This window comes from Heloderma suspectum, chromosome 10 (genome assembly GCF_057233095.1).
Source record: "Heloderma suspectum isolate Gila_16-S chromosome 10, 16-S_ref, whole genome shotgun sequence".
Lineage (NCBI taxonomy): Eukaryota > Metazoa > Chordata > Lepidosauria > Squamata > Helodermatidae > Heloderma > Heloderma suspectum.
The window spans coordinates 42557737-42576029 of NC_139467.1; the positions used below are offsets into that span (position 1 = coordinate 42557737).

General features: G+C 45.9%; 1 long non-coding RNA gene across 1 annotated transcript; it reads right to left on the minus strand.

Moving 5' to 3' along the window:
• Nucleotides 1–98: 98 nt before the first annotated feature.
• Nucleotides 99–16936, minus strand: LOC146338175 (uncharacterized). The gene is made up of 3 exons (XR_014785175.1): nt 14596–16936; nt 1085–3538; nt 99–957 (listed from the first exon to the last, which is right to left on the minus strand). It is a non-coding gene; the product is annotated as an uncharacterized LOC146338175 (long non-coding RNA).
• Between the last annotated feature and the right edge of the window lie 1357 nt (nt 16937–18293).

Below are 18293 nucleotides of genomic sequence, written 5' to 3' on the forward strand. Positions count from 1 at the left end.
TCATAATTGCAGCTGCCTCTGGCAGCTGATTTTGGGTGTCATGAAAGGGCAGCAAATTGTTAGTTATTTAATTTATTACTATAATAACTGGGCTGGCCTTCGGCTACTATGCACCTTGACTTGGGGCAGGAGGGGGACCAGTTGCTGCTCCATCACAGGGTGCCTACCCTGGGCACCGGGCCACTTGGATTTTGGCTACCACTGCATTGTTGCAAGCCCTGGGGAGAGGCAAGGAGCACTGCAGGACACAGAAGGGAATCAGATTCACACACCCCACCCCAACCTCCATATGGTTGCTCTGTTTATGCATTTGTTAAAAGTAAGGCTAAAATACCAAGACAGGTTTTATAGTACATGTCCATAATAAGCCCATCTGGTCCAAAAGATGTGTATCCTTTTAAATTATATCAGCTCAGCTACATCTACAACCGAAACTGGATTGTCCAGCTTTTAACTGCTCATCAAATGATCGTTTAGGAATCTTTATCATTGTTTTTACAACATGACACAAGTTAAACCATACAAATGGAAACCTTCCAATTAGCACTTGTACCCAGAATGCAGGAATGCAGAGACAATGCAGCAGTTCAGGTTTGAAATGGGGAACAAACTTTATTGGCCGTAATTCAAAAGCGTATGCAGTGGGCAACAAGTCCTAGCTCCTGACTCCCTTTCACCAGGGCAGGTCTGTCTTAATCAGTGTGAGTCCCAATTAATTTTCCTTATGCCTCAGGTGGTAAGCTCAGTGGGCAAGCTCAGACGGAAGCAGTATTCCTACTTCTAGCCCCTCCTAGACGGCACTTAACTGTGCCAAAGGATTTCTGGCCGTATCCCCACCTCCTGAGCCTCACAGCTTTGAGGAGTGCAGACCGAAGGCCTTCCACAGAGTCTCCTTGGTCTCATAGACGACTGGCCTGATGGCAGGGTCCGGGCCACTGAGCACTGAGTTGTCCAGAACTGAAGGAACACAAGAGAAGGGCAGCTTACAGACTGGTACATGGACTGTGAGGGGACCCTCTCCTTGCCCAGAAATACACTACACAGAAGGGGCAGGGCACTGGAAGTCGCTGGAAGCAATACTCACGTGATGGAAGAGAGTGCTGGCAGCCCAGTATACTGGTACTGAGCAGCCAGCGGAGCATTCAGAGGCGCCCGGCCTTCCTCTGGGATGTGGCGCCACAGCTGGTTGGCAAAGTCTACAACTGCCAAGGTTACTTCTCCATCAGAGGACCTGAGTATGCCCTGAATTTCATGGACAAAATACTTGGGCCTCTTCCTCTACAGGAAAGAAGGCAGATCTCATAAAATCTCCCAATGTTTTGCCTTCTTTGTTAGATCAGAATTCTTCCTGTGGTTCCTTCAGAGGAAAGCCATGCAGGAGATAAGAGGCAAAGGTCCCCCTTAGCACTTCTCCGCTCAACCCCCACTGGATATTTTACTGGTAAGAACCCCTAGTGATTTCAGAGGCAAACTGTACCTGGAAAAGTGTAATAAAATTTAAGGAACTAAACATTATAAAATAATGAGCTAATTACAAAGATGAAACTATTAATTAACCTACCCCTAACACACTTGGGCCAAAGGCGTTCTCCAAAACATTGCCAGGGGAAGGAATAAATTAGGCACAAGCCTCCAGGCTCCAGGTTTAAACCTTTAAAGCTGAACCCAACATTGTATTCCTTTCGACGCCTGGTGAAGACCTTTTTATTTTCCCAGGCATTTTAGCTTTCTAGACTTTTGGCTTTCTGTTTTAAATCTGTATTTTAAATTCCTGCACTGCTGCTAGGTTTTATTGTGGTTGTATTGTTATATTGTGGTTTTAATGTTCTATATATTTTGAATTGTTATAATGTGTGCTGTTTTGTTTTAATTTTTGTGAACCGCCCAGAGAGCTTCAGCTGTTGGGCAGCATAAAAATGAAATAATAAATAAACAAACAAACCCTGAAGCTGATCTACACCTGCGGAAATTGTGCTACTGCTTGATTATGGCCAAAACCAAAACAAGCAGACGGAGACGGAGGAACCACAGGAGGGCAACGATTTGATGGTGATGTCATGTAGATGCCCCATTAAAAGGGTGTGAACAAAGGGTGGTGATTCCTCAAGAGTAAGCGCCTCATAGGAAGCACCTCAGCCACTCCTGGGCCTGAGTGTGGGCACATGTCACTTACTCTCTTGAAAGTGGCATACAGGTAGAGAAGGCCTGCTCAGGTGGAAGGCAGCCTGAGTGGGGTGTGCCAGCCAGGCCGTCAGGAGCCCCGGGGTCTTCTCCATAGAGGCAGGGAGCTGCAGGCATTCACCAGCAGCTAAAACAAAGCAAGCCAGTAGGAAACACATCAGTGCCTGGAGCCCCATAGACAGAGGCTGATCTGGGTGCTCCAGAGCTGACCATAATCAGCTCGCGTCCACCACTCTGCACATCACTTTGCACCTGCGATGTCTGTTTGGTGCGCACGCACGCACGCATGCATGCACACACACGCACACTATTTTTGAGGCCTCACCTGTGTCCCCCATCAGGAGCTCTTTGTCCCCTATCCGAGTGTCCAAGACCCAGTGGGAGCAGGGAAGAAATGGACCAACCTAGCCCAGGAACCAGACATCTAAAGGAGCTTAACAACCACAACTCAAGAGAAATGCTAGACTTATAAAGGGGAGGAGGAGGCTTCTCTGCTCCCACAAGAGGAGAAGAGCCTGGAAAAGAGTCCTTTTCCTCAGAGGAGGTGCGGGAACCCCGATTTCTGGGCTGCACCCCACTAACTGCTTCTGTCTCTCCAACCCTTTGAACCTCATCTGCCTGATTCAGTGCCTGATTTTCAGCCCTTTTGTGTAACCATATCTGATGCTCCTAGGCCCATACTAGGCCCCAGCTGCTGTAGCTTCTCCCAGAGTTAGGCCAAGGCTTAACTAGTCCTATAGACTGGCTAACCGGATGGCTCCCAAACTTTGCCTGGTTGTCAATTCTAGCATGTTTGTGCACGCATATGAACCCCATCAGAGTGAAATAGGAAGTGGGAAGGAGTCTGGGGGTGGGGAGTGCATTCTAGCCAATGTAGACCCTATGTTCAAATCACAGATACTGGAAACACAGAACCATTTAATGCTGACATCCTAAACACACTTATTAAGTCAACCTTCCTCAACCTGGTGGCCATACTGGCTGGGCATGATGCAGCGCTGAATGCAGCCAACAGAAGCTGGTACAACCTCCTCTCCCAAAGCACTCATCCAGCTGGTTTCCTGGCCTGCACCCAGAAATCTCCAAGCTGCACAAGAAACCATGGCTGCCCCCCCCTCCCCCAGTGACCCTCTGGAAAAGGCTGGCTTGGGGGTGGGGGGACAGTCTCTCTTGTAAAACAGCTCCTCAAGCTTCCTGAGACTCTCTCGGTGAACGCCCACTGGCTATGGCTGCCCCCATCTCAACAAGGAAGGCCACCACTGCCATGGAATGCTCCTTGGGGTCTTCTTTCTTCACGATGGAGCTCAGGTGTCCCGCCAAGCCCTGAGGTGTGGAGGGCGATGCTGTGAGGATGGACCTGCGACACACAAGAGGCATCTATATATGTAGAGCTGTTTAAAATGTCTATTAATAATAACAATAATAACAATAATACCTTTTGCCAAGTGCTGTACAGAGATTCAAAATAAGGCAGCCCCTCCCCACAGGCTTAGAACTGAAAAGACATGACACAAAAGGAAGGCAAGAAGATGGGAAGAGGAAAACAAGCAAACTCAGGCATCACTACTCCGTGTTACCAAGTTTTTTGTGGCATGATAGCAGTTGCGTAACCCCTCCAAGCATTTGGATTCCCTGTCAGGCGGCAGCAATGGGAGATTCATCAAGCCCTTGGTGGGATGCCATATTTGGCTGGCTTGTCGTGTCTGGCTTGGAGGGTCACAATCAGGGGTGTAGTGGTGGCAGGTCGTGCCGGGGCGTCGCTTCTGCGCTTTTATTGAAGCCGGCCCCCAGCCGGGTCGCGGTCTGCTAGTGGGGGAGAGGGAGCAGAGGAGGGGAGTGCGGGCACCAGGTGCCTCTCGTCTACCACGCAGAGCCGCCCAGACAAAGGGGGCGAGAGAGGGAGCCTGAGGGAGCTCTGCAGCCTCCTCTCGGCACCCTCTATTCCCACTCCGTGCCTGCATGCCTGGCGCTGCCATCATCATCCTGCAGCACCAGCCACCCGTTCAGGGCTGCTGCTGCTGGCCACGGCAGGAGCGGGGACGCCGCTGCCACTGCTTACCTGTGGGGCAGGGCAAATGGCTGGAAGAGCCCTAGACCAGCAGCAGCTGCTACTCTCCTCAGAACACCAGGCATGGGTCACGAAGAGTGGCAAATTCCCCCCTCCCCCATCCAGATAGCCCATCAGGACAAGGCAGCCTCACCCAGCAAAGGGTTAATTCATCCTCCCTTGCAGCCCGCCTCCTCTCCCTCCGAGATGGAGGAGCTGCCCCCCGCTCCTGCACCTGAGACTGCACTGTTGCCATCCGGTTTCAGGGAAGGATGGGAGCACGTGGGCCAGGCTAAGTTGCTTGCTGGAGATGCTGATCCTGGTCAGTCCCATGCCCCCAGCAAGCCCAGCCAGTTGAAGAGCTGCGGCCACCCAGCAGCCCCGCACGCACCCGGGAACATGCTGGCCGACATCAGACTCAGATAGGTCAGCTCAGTCAGTCTGTTGGGTGGTGACGGTGGTGGCGGCCACCAAAAAAGACAGCGGGGTTGGGGTGTGGGGAGGGCAGAGAGAAGAAAGAGGAAGTCTATATGAGTAAAAAAAAAAATGAAAAGAAATTTTAAAAATGAAATTAAAATGATAAGAAATACCTGGGAATAAACCCCATCGAAATCTATATGCTTACTTCCGAGAAGGCATGTACGTGGATTTTGGCTGCCTCGCCTGCCCCTGCACAGCTCTAGGCAGGGGCTACAGAACTTCTCCATCACATCTCTCACCCAGCCTTTCCCAACCTTGTGCCCTCCAGATGTGTTGGTCTGCAAAACCTATCATCCCCTGTCCCAGCCAGCATAGTGAATATGCTGCCTGGAGCCAATGGGAGTTGTTGTCCAGCAAATCTGGAGGACGCCAGGTGGGGGAGGCTGCGGCCTGCTGCGTTTCTTTTTGGCTGTTCCTGCAGAGGGTGAGGGCCTAAAGTGCACATTACCAGCAACCCTGATGGTCTTCAAATACATTCGTTAAGTAAAGCAGCTTTTCTCTTGTTCTCCCTCTCCCCCTCCCCACTCATTTCCTCCATATATTTCCTTTGTGTTTATTTGAGAGTAAGGCCCCATACTTGAGAGGAAGCCCCATCACCATGAGGCTTTATTCTATCCATATGATAGGGTTACTATTTTATCTGAGCTAGAAAAAAATACATGATCACTGTTGTCCATATCTGATGTATTATTTAATTAATTGATTGACTGGATGTATAGACTACTTCTTCCCAAAGGCTCAGGGTTGGTAACAATATGCTAATCAATCTACTTTATCTTTCCCTGTTGCTGATCACCAAAAAAACAATTTGAATAAAACATTATCAAATGCACAGTTACAAGATGGGGGATACGTGGCTCAACAACACTACAAGCGAGAAAGATCTTGGAATTGTTGTCGATCTAAAGCTGAATCTGAGCCAACAGTGTGATGTGGCTGCAAAAAAGGCCAATGCTCTTTTGGGCTGCATTAATAGAAGCATAGCTTCCAAATCCTGGGAAGTACTAGTTCCCCTCTACTCAGCACTGGTTAGGCCTCATCTGGAGTACTGTGTCCAGTTCTGGGCACCACACTTTAAGAAGGATGCAGACAAACTGGAGAGGGTTCAGAGGAGGGCAACAAAGATGATCAGGGGACTGGAAACAAAGCCCTATGAAGAGAGACGGAAAGAACTGGGCATGTTTAGCCTTGAGAAGACTGAGGGGAGACATGATAGCACTCTTCAAGTACTTGAAAGGTTGTCCCAGAGAGGAAGGCCAAGATCTCTTCTTGATCATCCCAGGGTGCAGGACACGGAATCATGGGCTCAAGTGACAGGAAGCCAGATTCCGGCTGAACATCAGGAAAAACGTCCTGACTGTTAGAGCAATACAACAGTGGAATCTATTACCTAGGGAGGTGGTGGGTGCTCCCACACTGGAGGCGTTCAAGACGAGGCTGGACAGCCACCTGTCGGGGATGCTCTGGCTTGGATTCCTGCATTGAGCAGGGGGTTGGACTCGATGGCCTTGTAGGCCCCTTCCAACCCTACTATTCTATGATTCTATGATTCTATGTCTTCAGCTGCTTCCAGAAGATGCACAGACTTTGGTTTTCACAATATATGTGGTACTTTACAGAGAATCATAAGCAAAAAAAAGTTAGGTCTCTGCTCCTAGAAGCTTACAATCTAAATTAAAATTTAATTTGTAATCTAAACTTACATAGCTGTTTGAAACTTAATTTTTGATTATACAAGCTATTATTAATAATATTGGGGATAGATTTGACAGTGTGGTCAGTGAGTTAGAGCCAGACAGAAGAATGAGGATGAATGGGCCTTAAGAAGCATTGCTAATAACAAGGCGGCAGGAGACAACGGTATCCCAGCTGAACCGTTTAAAATCTTGCAAGATGATGCTGTCAAGGTGATGCATGCCATATGCCAGCAAATTTGGAAAACACAAGAATGGCCAACAGATTGGAAAAAATCAACTTATATCCCCATACTAAAAAAGGGAAGCACCAAAGAATGTTCAGACTATTGAAGAGTGGCACTTATTTCACATGCCAGTAAGGTAATGCTCAAGATCTTGCAAGGTAGACTCCAGCAATTCATGGAACGAGAATTGCCAGATGTACAAGCTGGGTTTAGAAAAGGCAGAGGAACTAGAGACCAAATTGCCAATATCCGCTGGATAATGGAAAACCAGGGAGTTTCAGAAAAACATCTATTTCTGTTTTATTGACTATTGTAAAGCCTTTGACTGTGTGGATCGTAACAAATTGTGGCAAGTTCTTGGTGGTATGGGGATACCAAGTCATCTTGTCTGCCTCCTGAGGAATCTGTATAATGACCAAGTAGCAACAGTAAGAACAGACCACGGAACAACAGACTGGTTTAAGATTGGGAAAGGAGTACGGCAGGGTTGTATACTCTCACCCTACCTATTCAACCTGTACGCAGAACCCATCATGCGACGTGCTGGGCTTGATGAAGCCAAGGCTGGAGTTAAAATCGCTGGAAGAAACATTAACAATCTCAGATATGCAGATGATACCACTTCGATGGCTGAAAGCGAGGAGGAGCTGAGGAACCTTCTGACGAAGGTGAAAGAAGAAAGTGCAAAAGCTGGGTTGCAGTTAAACCTAAAAAAAAACAAGATTATGGCAACCAGTTTGACTGATAACTGGCAAATAGAGGGAGAAAACGTGGAGGCAGTGACAGACTTTGTCTTTCTAGGCGCAAAGATTACTGCAGACGCTGACTGCATCCAGGAAATCAGAAGATGTTTACTTCTTGGGAGGAGAGCAATGATAGATCTTGATAAAATAGTGAAGAGCAGAGACATCACACTGACAACAAAGGTCCGCATAGTTAAAGCAATGGTGTTCCCCGTAGTAACCTATGGCTGCGAGAGCTGGACCATAAGGAACGCTGAGCGAAGGAAGATAGATGCTTTTGAACTGCGGTGCTGGAGGAAAATTCTGAGAGTGCCTTGGACTGCAAGAAGATCAAACCAGTCCATCGTCCAGGAAATAAAGCCAGACTGCTCACTTGAGGGAATGATATTAAAGGCAAAACTGAAGTACTTTGGCCACATAATGAGAAGACAGGATACCCCGGAGAAGATGCTGATGCTAGGGAAAGTGGAAGGCAAAAGGAATAGGGGCCGACCAAGGGCAAGGTGGATGGATGATATTCTGGAGGTGACGGACTTGACCTTGGGGGAGCTGGGGGTGGCGAAGGCTGACAGGAAGCTCTGGCATGGGCTGGTCCATGAAGTCGTGAAGAGTCGAAGAGTCGGAAGTGACTGAACAAATAAACAACAACAAGCTATTATTATTATTATCATTATTATGTTCTCCTTTTTTCTCACACCATTTAGATATAATGTGCCTTTAAGAAGCAAGGGTGTGGAGATGTGAATGGCCTAGACCCTTATCCTCCTCTTGAAAATATGCTCCCATTGTTTTATACCTTTTATTTAAAAACGCACATAAAACTGATTTTCATACCCTTAACTGAGGGGGTGGGGTCATTACTGCATCACCTGTAAAATTCCTGATAGCTTAAACCCGTTCTTGGCGGTTCTCCCTATACCCCAGAACCAGCAGCCAGAGCTAGCTACAGCACCATCCTATCCCACTCCCAAAATCCCAGGGCAGGAAAGGAGAACAGGACCACAGCAATAAACCAGCTCCCTCAGTAAGTGTGTTTAGGACTGGTGCCTTTTTGTGTTTACAGTGGGGTGTGGAGACATTTTATGGGAAAGTTTCTTTCACATCTTGATGAACATGAAAAAATGGAGTCAGATGGGTGGTGCAAATGAGAAGCAAGATGATGTCTTGTTCAGCTATTGAATTATTAATATTCATTGTAAGAGTTGGTCTGTGCCAGTTTTTAGGATTTATCACACAATCCTATGACTCAGAGGTCAGTCTCACTATGTTCAGTTGCCAATTGGGCTTTCTCCCAGGTAAGTGTGCATAGGATTGCAGCCATAGCTGCCTTCCCAAGATCTCTATAAATTTAATTTGAAATAAACACTCATTGGATTGCACTGTTAATTCTTGAATATTAATTTCTACAGTAAGCAGAATTGCCAAATGCAGCTACACTTTTTGGTACAAGGTTGCCATGTAACTGGGCAAACAAACCCTGGTGGAGGGAAAGGAAACAGAAATAAAATCAGTTGGAGGGAGGGGAGAAAGAAGGTGTGTGTGTGTGTGTGTGTGTGTGTGTGTGTGTGTGTAGTTCAGTCCAGCTGGGTGTGTGGACATTTCTTGGTTCTAAGGGAAGCAAAAGCCGAGTGTAGTCAAACGCGTACCCGGGATTTTAGGAAAGCTGATTTTAATAAACTCAGAACAATGATCAGTAAGGTCCCATGGCAAGCGACGCTAATGAGAAAAGGAGTCCAAGATGGGTGGGAGCTTTTAAAAAAGGAAATTCTCAAGGCACAATCACAAACCATTCCAACAAGAAGAAAAGGTGGAAGACAACAGAAGAAGCCAATGTGGCTTCACAAAAAGCTTAGGGATGACCTGAAAACAAAAAAGGACATATATAGGAAGTGGAAAGAAGGCCAAGTAACAAAGGAAGAGTACAGGCAGATAGCACAGAATTGCAGGGATGGTGACAGGAAGGCTAAAGCTGAGAACGAGCTGAGGTTAGCGAGGGATGCTGAAAGCAACAAAAAGGCTTTCTTCAGCTATGTGCATAGTAAAAGGCAGAGGAAAGAAGTGGTTGTTCAGCTATTAAATAAGGATGGCAAAACGATAACAGATGACAAAGAAAAGGCAGAGGTGCTCAATTTCAGTCTTCTCCCAAAAGAGGGTCTATGACCCCCTGGCAAAGGCGAAGTGCAGGCTGAAGGGGCAGGATTGCAGCTTGAGATCAATAGGCATGTGGTCAAGGAACAACTAATTACTTTGAATGAGTTCAAATCTCCAGGGCCAGATGAACTGCATCCTAGAGTCATAAAGGAACTGGCAGAAGAACTCTCAGAACCGCTGTCTATTCTCTTTGAGAAATCATGGAGGACGGGGGAAGTGCCAGATGACTGGAGGAGGGCTAACGTTGTCCCTATCTTCAAAAAGGGTAAAAAGGAGGAACCTGGGAACTACAGACCAGTCAGTCTGACATCAATCCCTGGGAAAATTCTGGAGCAGATCATAAAGCAATCCATCTGGAAGCACCTTGAAAACAAGGCAGTGATTACTCGAAGCCAACATGGATTTGTCAAAAACAAGTCCTGCCAGATGAATCTGATCTCCTTTTTTGATCAAGTAACCTCCCTTGTAGACCATGGGAATGCTGTAGACATCATATACCTCGACTTCAGCAAAGCTTTCGACAAAGTCGATATCCTGATGATATCCTGATGAGCAAACTAGATCAAAGTGGGCTAGATGAAACAACTATCTGGTGGATCCACAGTTGGCTACAGAATCGGACTCAAAGAGTGCTTATCAATGGGACCTTCTCAAACTGGGGGGAGGTAACGAGCGGGGTACCGCAGGGCTCAGTCCTGGGCCCAGTGCTCTTCCACATTTTGATTAATGGCTTGGAGGAGGAGGTGCAGGGAATGCTGATCAAATTTGCAGATGACACAAAATTGGGCGGGATAGCTAATACTTTGGAAGACAGAAACAAACTTCAAATTGATCTGGATAAACTGGAGCGCTGGGCAGAAAACAACAGAATGACATTTAATAGGGATAAATGCCAAGTTCTGCACCTGTTGCAGAACCCAGAGTCAGAGAGACCACGGAGTGAAGGAAAAAGAGATTCTTTATTTAACGCGCGGGCTTAAGGCTGGAATCGTTTCCAAAGAGCCAGAAGCCCCGATTTACATTAGCACATTGGTTTTATAGACATTGTGACATATATGAAATGGCTCCTCCTCTCCCTCCCGCATGGGGTTGCAATCCTCAACATTTCTTCTCTTAGCACTATTGTTTATAATACAAGAACTGGGTTATAGGGTAGCCATGATAAGGAGAGAACAGAAGAGAACAGCAGAGAACAAGATATACAATTGTATGACCTTTGACAAGATAAGGAATTCCTGTGTCTCGTCAGCTTACAACAATATATTCAAGGGAGAAAGAGCTCAGCAAGAACATGAAGCATGAGACTGCATGAGGCTACTTAGTCTGATCCCCGATATGGCTGCTACATTCCCCCCTTAAATGCATAATTTCATTACAATTATAGCATTTTTGATAACCATACAAAGCTTTTTGTGACATACATATTACTTAGCCTCTTGTTGGGCTATTAGAGCATAGAGGGCAGCAGTTTTATTAGCTGAGACATAAAACAGATTGGTTAAACAGCTCATAAGACAAGGAACGCAGAGACATAACAGAACTTTTATGAACAATACTGGTAGAATTAGGATGAACAATGCTTTCAAGCCAGCTAAGATCTGGAAGCCAAGGGGTTAACTAATTTAGCTAATTGTTTTGTCTTATTGTTTTGTTAGCTACTATATTGTGCAGCTTGTTGATCTGTTCATCTACAGCATTGCCATTATCAGTTAAGTTAAAACAACAGAGCTTTTGGTGTGTCTCACAACTTAAATGATGAAGAAGGAAGAGGTAATCTATACCAGCTTTATTTTCTAGAACTGCACCTCTTAGATCACGCAGCTCTTTATTTAACAATGACAATGCTCGTGAGGTGGCATTTATGCTTTTGGCTAAGCTGCAAGCTAACCGGTTGATTTCCAGACCATCAGCCACGGCTAAACTTGGAACCCCAACTAGTGACATTGCTAAGGCCAATTTTTCTGAGTCAGAATATAACTGCACATGACTATTACAATTTTTAGTTAGTTGGAGTGCTCGAGGCTGCCATTGACGGATTTTCTCGGGCTACAGGGGAAGAATTGGCACCAGTTCAATTGGCGGCTGAGGCAACATGGGTGGTTATCAGACAAGTTGGCAGGAATGAATGACCAAGTGCGGGAATTACATGTCTAAAACTATCCATGAGGCAAAAGTATGTGGGCATCATTAAAAGATATGTTTTGAATTTTATTACAGTGGAAGGGGGCCAGGGATAGCTTTATATTTTCTGGAAAAAAATTTGACAATTAAGCATTTGTGCACACGTAGCATTTGTTTCAGCAATGATGGGGGTGCGTAGAGTGAACTCTGTAGGGGGTAGGATCTTTGCAACCACGCCCCAATTAGCATTTTGGGAATAAGTTAAACTTACACCATAAACTCTTAACATGGTATCTTTTTGAATTTTCCCAGGATGTCTACAGACAGTTATTAGGCAAGAGCTAATAAGCCTGTTTGCAGGTATACCTCTTGGCAAACAAAAATGTTTTACTCTCGTGATGTTAGCCAGGTGAAGCCAGTAATTATCAGCAAATCACTGGGACAAACTTCTTTTTCCAGGGGCAGACCCCCCTTTTTGCACCTTATTAAGGAAACACAATGCAACACTACTAACACTACAACACGCATGTTTGATCTTCTTTGGGATCTGACCGTACGCTGGGCAGCTATTCACCTGGCAAGCTGCAGTAGGGTCTAGTCCCCTTCTTCAATTCTCCAGTTGCAGGTCTGACCGTACGCAGGGGGAACAATTTCCTGGTATGTCCCCAGTAAGGTCTAGCCTGAGTCTTCTTACTGCTTTTTCAGAATGATTTTTAAAGGATTTTCAGGATTTCTGTTTACAGTCTACTCTCCCCCTCTCGCTCTCTTGACTCGTGTCCAATGTATCTAGGGTTTAACTCTAGCTGCTTTCATAGCTGTGGGGGTGGAAAGTATGACAGTTTTCAGTCTTTCCATCTGGGAGTCAAAGGGTTATTTTTCCCTTTTTAACTCATACTTTAACTCTTGGTTGGAAAGGATGAACTTCTGTGATGGGAATTGGGGGCTTATTTTCTAAGACAAAGCGAGGCTGGGCTTGAAGAACTTTGTTTAGTGTTTGGACTTCTTGTTTAAGGCTAACGTTTGCTTGCTTTTGATGTCACTCCAGTGTCAATTATGAAGTCAATGTCACGGCCCCTCACAGTCAATGTCACGGCCCTTCTCAAGCTGTCTCCCTCTTCGCCCATTCTGGCCCCTTTGTTTTTTTCCTTTGTGTATTTGATTTATTTTATTTGGGCATTCATGCCACTAATGTCCATCTTGTCCACACTGGGCACACTGGTTCTTTTTTAAGAATCTTCTGCCTCTGCCGGGTCTTCTTTTTTTCTTTTTTCGTTCACGTCTTCTTGGGCCTCTGGGTCGAGGGGGGTGTACTGGCGATAGGCATTTGAAAGACGCTCCAAGTACGCTCTGGGGCCTTGGTGGCACCTTGCAGCACTTTAGACACTTTGGTCATATTAACTGACTTCTTCATACCTGCTTTCATGGCTTCTAACAGCAGGGTTTGATACTGGGTGAGGCGCTCTAGCCCCACGTGTTTTGGGATTCCAGCAGGGGGGGGTTACTTACAAGGAGACTTTATTGGGTAACTTACAGCACACAGGCGTACTTAATTTTTGGATCAGACAGCTTCTCTGAACCACGAGCTATTGCACTAAATGGGTTTTTATACTATACATGTTACCCATAACACTAGCAAGCATTTTCAGCATAGGCTAGAAGTGTTTGGTTCTCAGGCACAGCTTCCTGTAAACAACTTCGCTTCCCAAAGTGCTTGATAACACTTTTTATTTATTAGTATGGGAAGACAAATTTTTTCTCTTTCTTTTGCTTTCTTTTTCTTTGCTGATCTGCCTGTATTGCAGATCATGTTTCAAACTTTTTATATAAAACTTTCTGCTCCATGCACCAGCCTTGTCTCTTTATTTGTCTTTTTCAAGTTAAACTTACTTAAACTTTTCTGCCTTACACTAGTCCCACTGACACACATTTGGGATAGGCTCTTCTTCTCCTTCTAGTTACATTTTCTTCATTTTAAAGAACTATTACATTATTGTGGCTACTTTACCCCAGGTAATAAGCTCCAGGCACAATCAGCTGCTTTTAATTTATCCTGGGGGCAACTATGGCCACGCTTCTTTTTTACAAATGTTTTTTCTTTGCCTTTTGCCTTTTCTTTTTCTCTCTTCTCTATCTGTCTTCTACTTTCTCTATTCCTTCTTTTCTACTTGCTTTTGTCTTTCTTTCCTTGTCATCCATTGGGAACCACACTTAGTATTATTTGGAGTTGCAACTAACACTAATCTGCAAATATCACATATACTTTATGATATCTAAGAAATCATAAAATATACACAACAAACTTTTTCTGCAATTTAACACAATGAATGGAAAACACTTTTTGCATGGTAAGGCATGATGGAGCAGATCCAGCAATTATACTGCTCTTCTGGCTGAAAGCTCAGGGCTCATCAAAATCAAGGGACGGGCATACCCACACATGCAGAGTTCTAGGTCACCATTTTTGCATCAGCAACTCTATGCTGCATGAGTTTTAGCAGAAGGAAATCTAAAAGTCACAGATCAAACTCAGCCTGCTGTACACTGAGCTGACTACAAACACAGACACATGGTCTACAGCGATGAGAGTTCAAGTTTATCAAAAGCTTCATAGCACTGTCCATGGCAAGTCTTTGACAATTTAAAATTTTAGTTCATGTGCAGAGTGTCTCTAAAAAGCCCAGACATTGATGGAAGCAAACAGAGACGGCTCTGGGCAATGAAGATGTGATGTTTCCAGCAAAGGCTCTCCACTTTTGCATGAGTTTAAAAAGGGAAAGTGTGGCCCTACACCCCTTCTGACAGACAAGGGCCTTTAACTTTTTAGCAAGGCCTCTGTCTAAACAGAGCGGCACAGCTCAGCTCTCTAGCCATGACACTTTAACTTGGGCAACTCCTCTGTAAATTTTATTTTACTTCTGTCAGGTTCTCTCACAGACATTTTAAAAACTTACTCTTTTTTTTTCTTTTCTAACCTGGTACACGAAAGCACTGAAACACTGAGTGCCGAAACTCAGGACGCTGGGGGGTGATGGGCATCGCTTTATACTTGCATTTTTCAGGCAGCCATTAATCTTCGGGGAGGCGGTGGGGTGATTTGCAGGACTTCAAAGGCAAGCTTCTCAGTTTGTTTGTATTTGTAAATCCCAAGCTTAAAACAGGACACGATGAGGTACAGGGCCACCAAATTCTTGCTTTGGCACGGGCAACAAATAACTCGGGTTAGCTTTCTTCGCTGGGGTCTCAAACAGGAAAACAGTCTTAATTTAAAGTTGTAACATCACTGACAGCGTCAGCCAGCCAGCTACACAGATCTCATTGTTTTTTCAAGACAGTTGCTCCAATATCTTCTTCTCAATCAGGTTGGGTCTCCCAGCTTACACAGTTTATTGCAGCTTCCAGAAGCATGGCAGTAGCATGATTTTGGCTTGGCCAGGAACATGCTGTCTGGTTTCTCGGTCTCTTCAGCACACACACTTAGGCAGTGTAACACTGGACACTCAAATCAGTGAGATTTCTTCATTGCAGGGAATCCCACGGCAAAAGCTTAATGGTTACGCTCTTTAGAAATCATATAGCTGATGGTCAGTAGCTACAGGCTCTATGCAATTTTAACACAGTTCAAAGCTAAACACGGTTACCTTGACAGAGATCTTCAACATGGTCTTTCCGCTTCATTCTGCTTTGGGACAGTCTTATGGCACACTTTTCACTCGAAGAGGGGTCTAGCCTGTGCTCTGGGGGCTGATTCTTCACCTTTATTTTCTATTTTGCCTTCATCTTCTGGGTCTTCATTTTCAGTTTCCATTTCTTAGGGATTTCATCTCAATTAGGCGAGGTGATGATGTTGCACAACTCAGAACGTTGTGGGCAATTTTCCTGCCCCCCCCCCCTCTCAGCACACTAGGCTAACAGCTACTTCTTCGGCCTTACACTCTCACGCTCCCACGCTTTGTTAAAAGCCAGACTGTCCTGCAACATTTTTCTAATTAACAGCCTCAGATCTTGTTTTTTTTCCTCTCAGCTCGACCTTGAGCTTTTTGCTGTTTTCTCTCTCTATTCTGAATCTTTTAAAAAAACCTTTTTCCTTCTTTGTTTGACATACATCTCAAGGGGGTGCAAGGTTTGCTTCCCCCACCACCCATAGCCTCCCTCCTAAATTGAAGACAGACACAATTAGGGAATGGGAATTGGTCAGTGAGTAAGGGGTCTCACTGGCCGACACAAGAGGATTTTTCACACCACGCACTTTGCTACTGGCCTGGGCACCCGGACGGTCAACGGTATGCGTCAGAAACCGCAGTAGCCACTCACACAATCATCAATCTCTCCACTACATCCATATGTCCCTGCCACCCACTTTTCCCACTTTTTACCAGAGCGGAAAACGGCTTCCCCAGCTTCCTCAGCTTCCTACTGAGTACTGGCGTGCTAGGTACTGGCGCCCACTCGGGGGTGTGATCAGGCCCCCCTTCTACCCGCAAGGAGTAGGTTCTTTTGTATACGTATACCACCAACACTGACCTTCTTCATAAGGCGGGGCCCTCTTTTTTTCTGCCCAGTGGCCTTTCTCCCTAAAGGCGGGGCCCTCTTTTTCCCATATACTTGCCTTTCTCCTGAAGGCTTCCAATGTGGGTTTCAACTCAATTGCAGCTACGATACAGGCAGGGCTCAAGTTCCTTCCTCCGCTTCCCAAGGTTCTCTTGCTGCTCGCTGCCGTTTGGGCGATCCCGGTGCAGGCCTTCTCCCATTCACTCGACAAAAAGGTCGGTGGCGCCAAGAAAGGGAGGCATGCGCCGAGCTCGTCTTCCCGGTGCGGCGATCAAGAGCAGGCAACTGCCACCTGTCTGGCTCAGAGCCTGCCACATCCGAGTCACGGCACCATTTATGTTGCAGAACCCAGAGTCAGAGAGACCACGGAGTGAAGGAAAAAGAGATTCTTTATTTAACGCGCGGGCTTAAGGCTGGAATCGTTTCCAAAGAGCCAGAAGCCCCGATTTACATTAGCACATTGTTTTTATAGACATTGTGACATATATGAAATGGCTCCTCCTCTCCCTCCCGCATGGGGTTGCAATCCTCAACATTTCTTCTCTTAGCACTATTGTTTATAATACAAGAACTGGGTTATAGGGTAGCCATGATAAGGAGAGAACAGAAGAGAACAGCAGAGAACAAGATATACAATTGTATGACCTTTGACAAGATAAGGAATTCCTGTGTCTCGTCAGCTTACAACAATATATTCAAGGGAGAAAGAGCTCAGCAAGAACATGAAGCATGAGACTGCATGAGGCTACTTAGTCTGATCCCCGATATGGCTGCTACACACCTAGGAAAAAGAAACCAAATGCACAGTTACAAGATGGGGGATACGTGGCTCAACAACACTACAAGCGAGAAAGATCTTGGAATTGTTGTTGATCACAAGCTGAATATGAGCCAACAATGTGATGTGGCTGCAAAACAGGCAAATGCTCTTTTGGGCTGCATTCATAGAAGCATCGCTTCCAAATCCCGGGAAGTACTAGTTCCCCTCTACTCAGCACTGGTTAGGCCTCATCTGGAGTACTGTGTCCAATTCTGGGCACCACACTTTAAGAAGGATGCAGACAAACTGGAGAGGGTTCAGAGGAGGGCAACAAGGATGATCAGGGGACTGGAAACAAAGCCCTATGAAGAGAGACGGAAAGAACTGGGCATGTTTAGCCTTGAGAAGAGAAGACTGAGGGGAGATATAATAGCACTCTTCAAGTACGTGAAAGGTTGTCACAGAGAGGAAGGCCAGCATCTCTTCTTGATCATCCCAGAGTGCAGGACACGGAATAATGGGCTCAAGTTACAGGAAGCCAGATCAGGAAAAACGTCCTGACTGTTAGAGCAATACGACAATGGAACCAATTACCTGGGGAGGTGGTGGGCTCTCCCACACTGGAGGCGTTCAAGACGAGGCTGGACAGCCATCTGTCAGGGATGCTGTGACTTGGATTCCTGCATTGAGCAGAGGGTTGGACTCAATGGCCTTGTAGGCCCCTTCCAACCCGACTATTCTATGACTCTATGACTATTTCTGTTGGGGGGAGGGGAGAGATAGGCTCCTTCACAGTAAGCTTTATCCTACAATTGAAATGGCTCCTTCTCGGAAGTTTGCAGGCTCTTTACATGACGCCGTGATCATGCAAGGCGTCTCCTGCACTAAATGCCCTTTGCCCCGTTTTTAAATAGATCGCAGATAATGAGCTATCAAATCACCCCATTGTGTTCCGCTTCAGTTTCCTCCGTGAAAAGAGTAAAAGCGGCAAGAAGAGGAGCGAGATCCATGGAAGATAATGGAAGACTCAGATACGGGGAGGAGAAGTGGGGGGACAGGAAGCACGTGAAAAAGGGAGTCGTTGTGATCCTGTATTTAAAACGGAAGCAGAAAGCCCTGTTTTAAATGCAGGATTTTAGGCTGGTGTAGAGATGCCCATAATGAAGGAGCTTAGGGAAAGCTAATGGGTAATGTTGGGGCGCTAAGGGAATGTGCAAGGGGGCTGTTGAAATGAGAAGGGATCTGTCCATGAGGGCTGAGTTGGGAGGGTGAAGCTTCCACAGAGTATCATATTTTGAAAACCTAAAATGCTTGTGTGTGAGTAAAACCTAAAATGCTTGT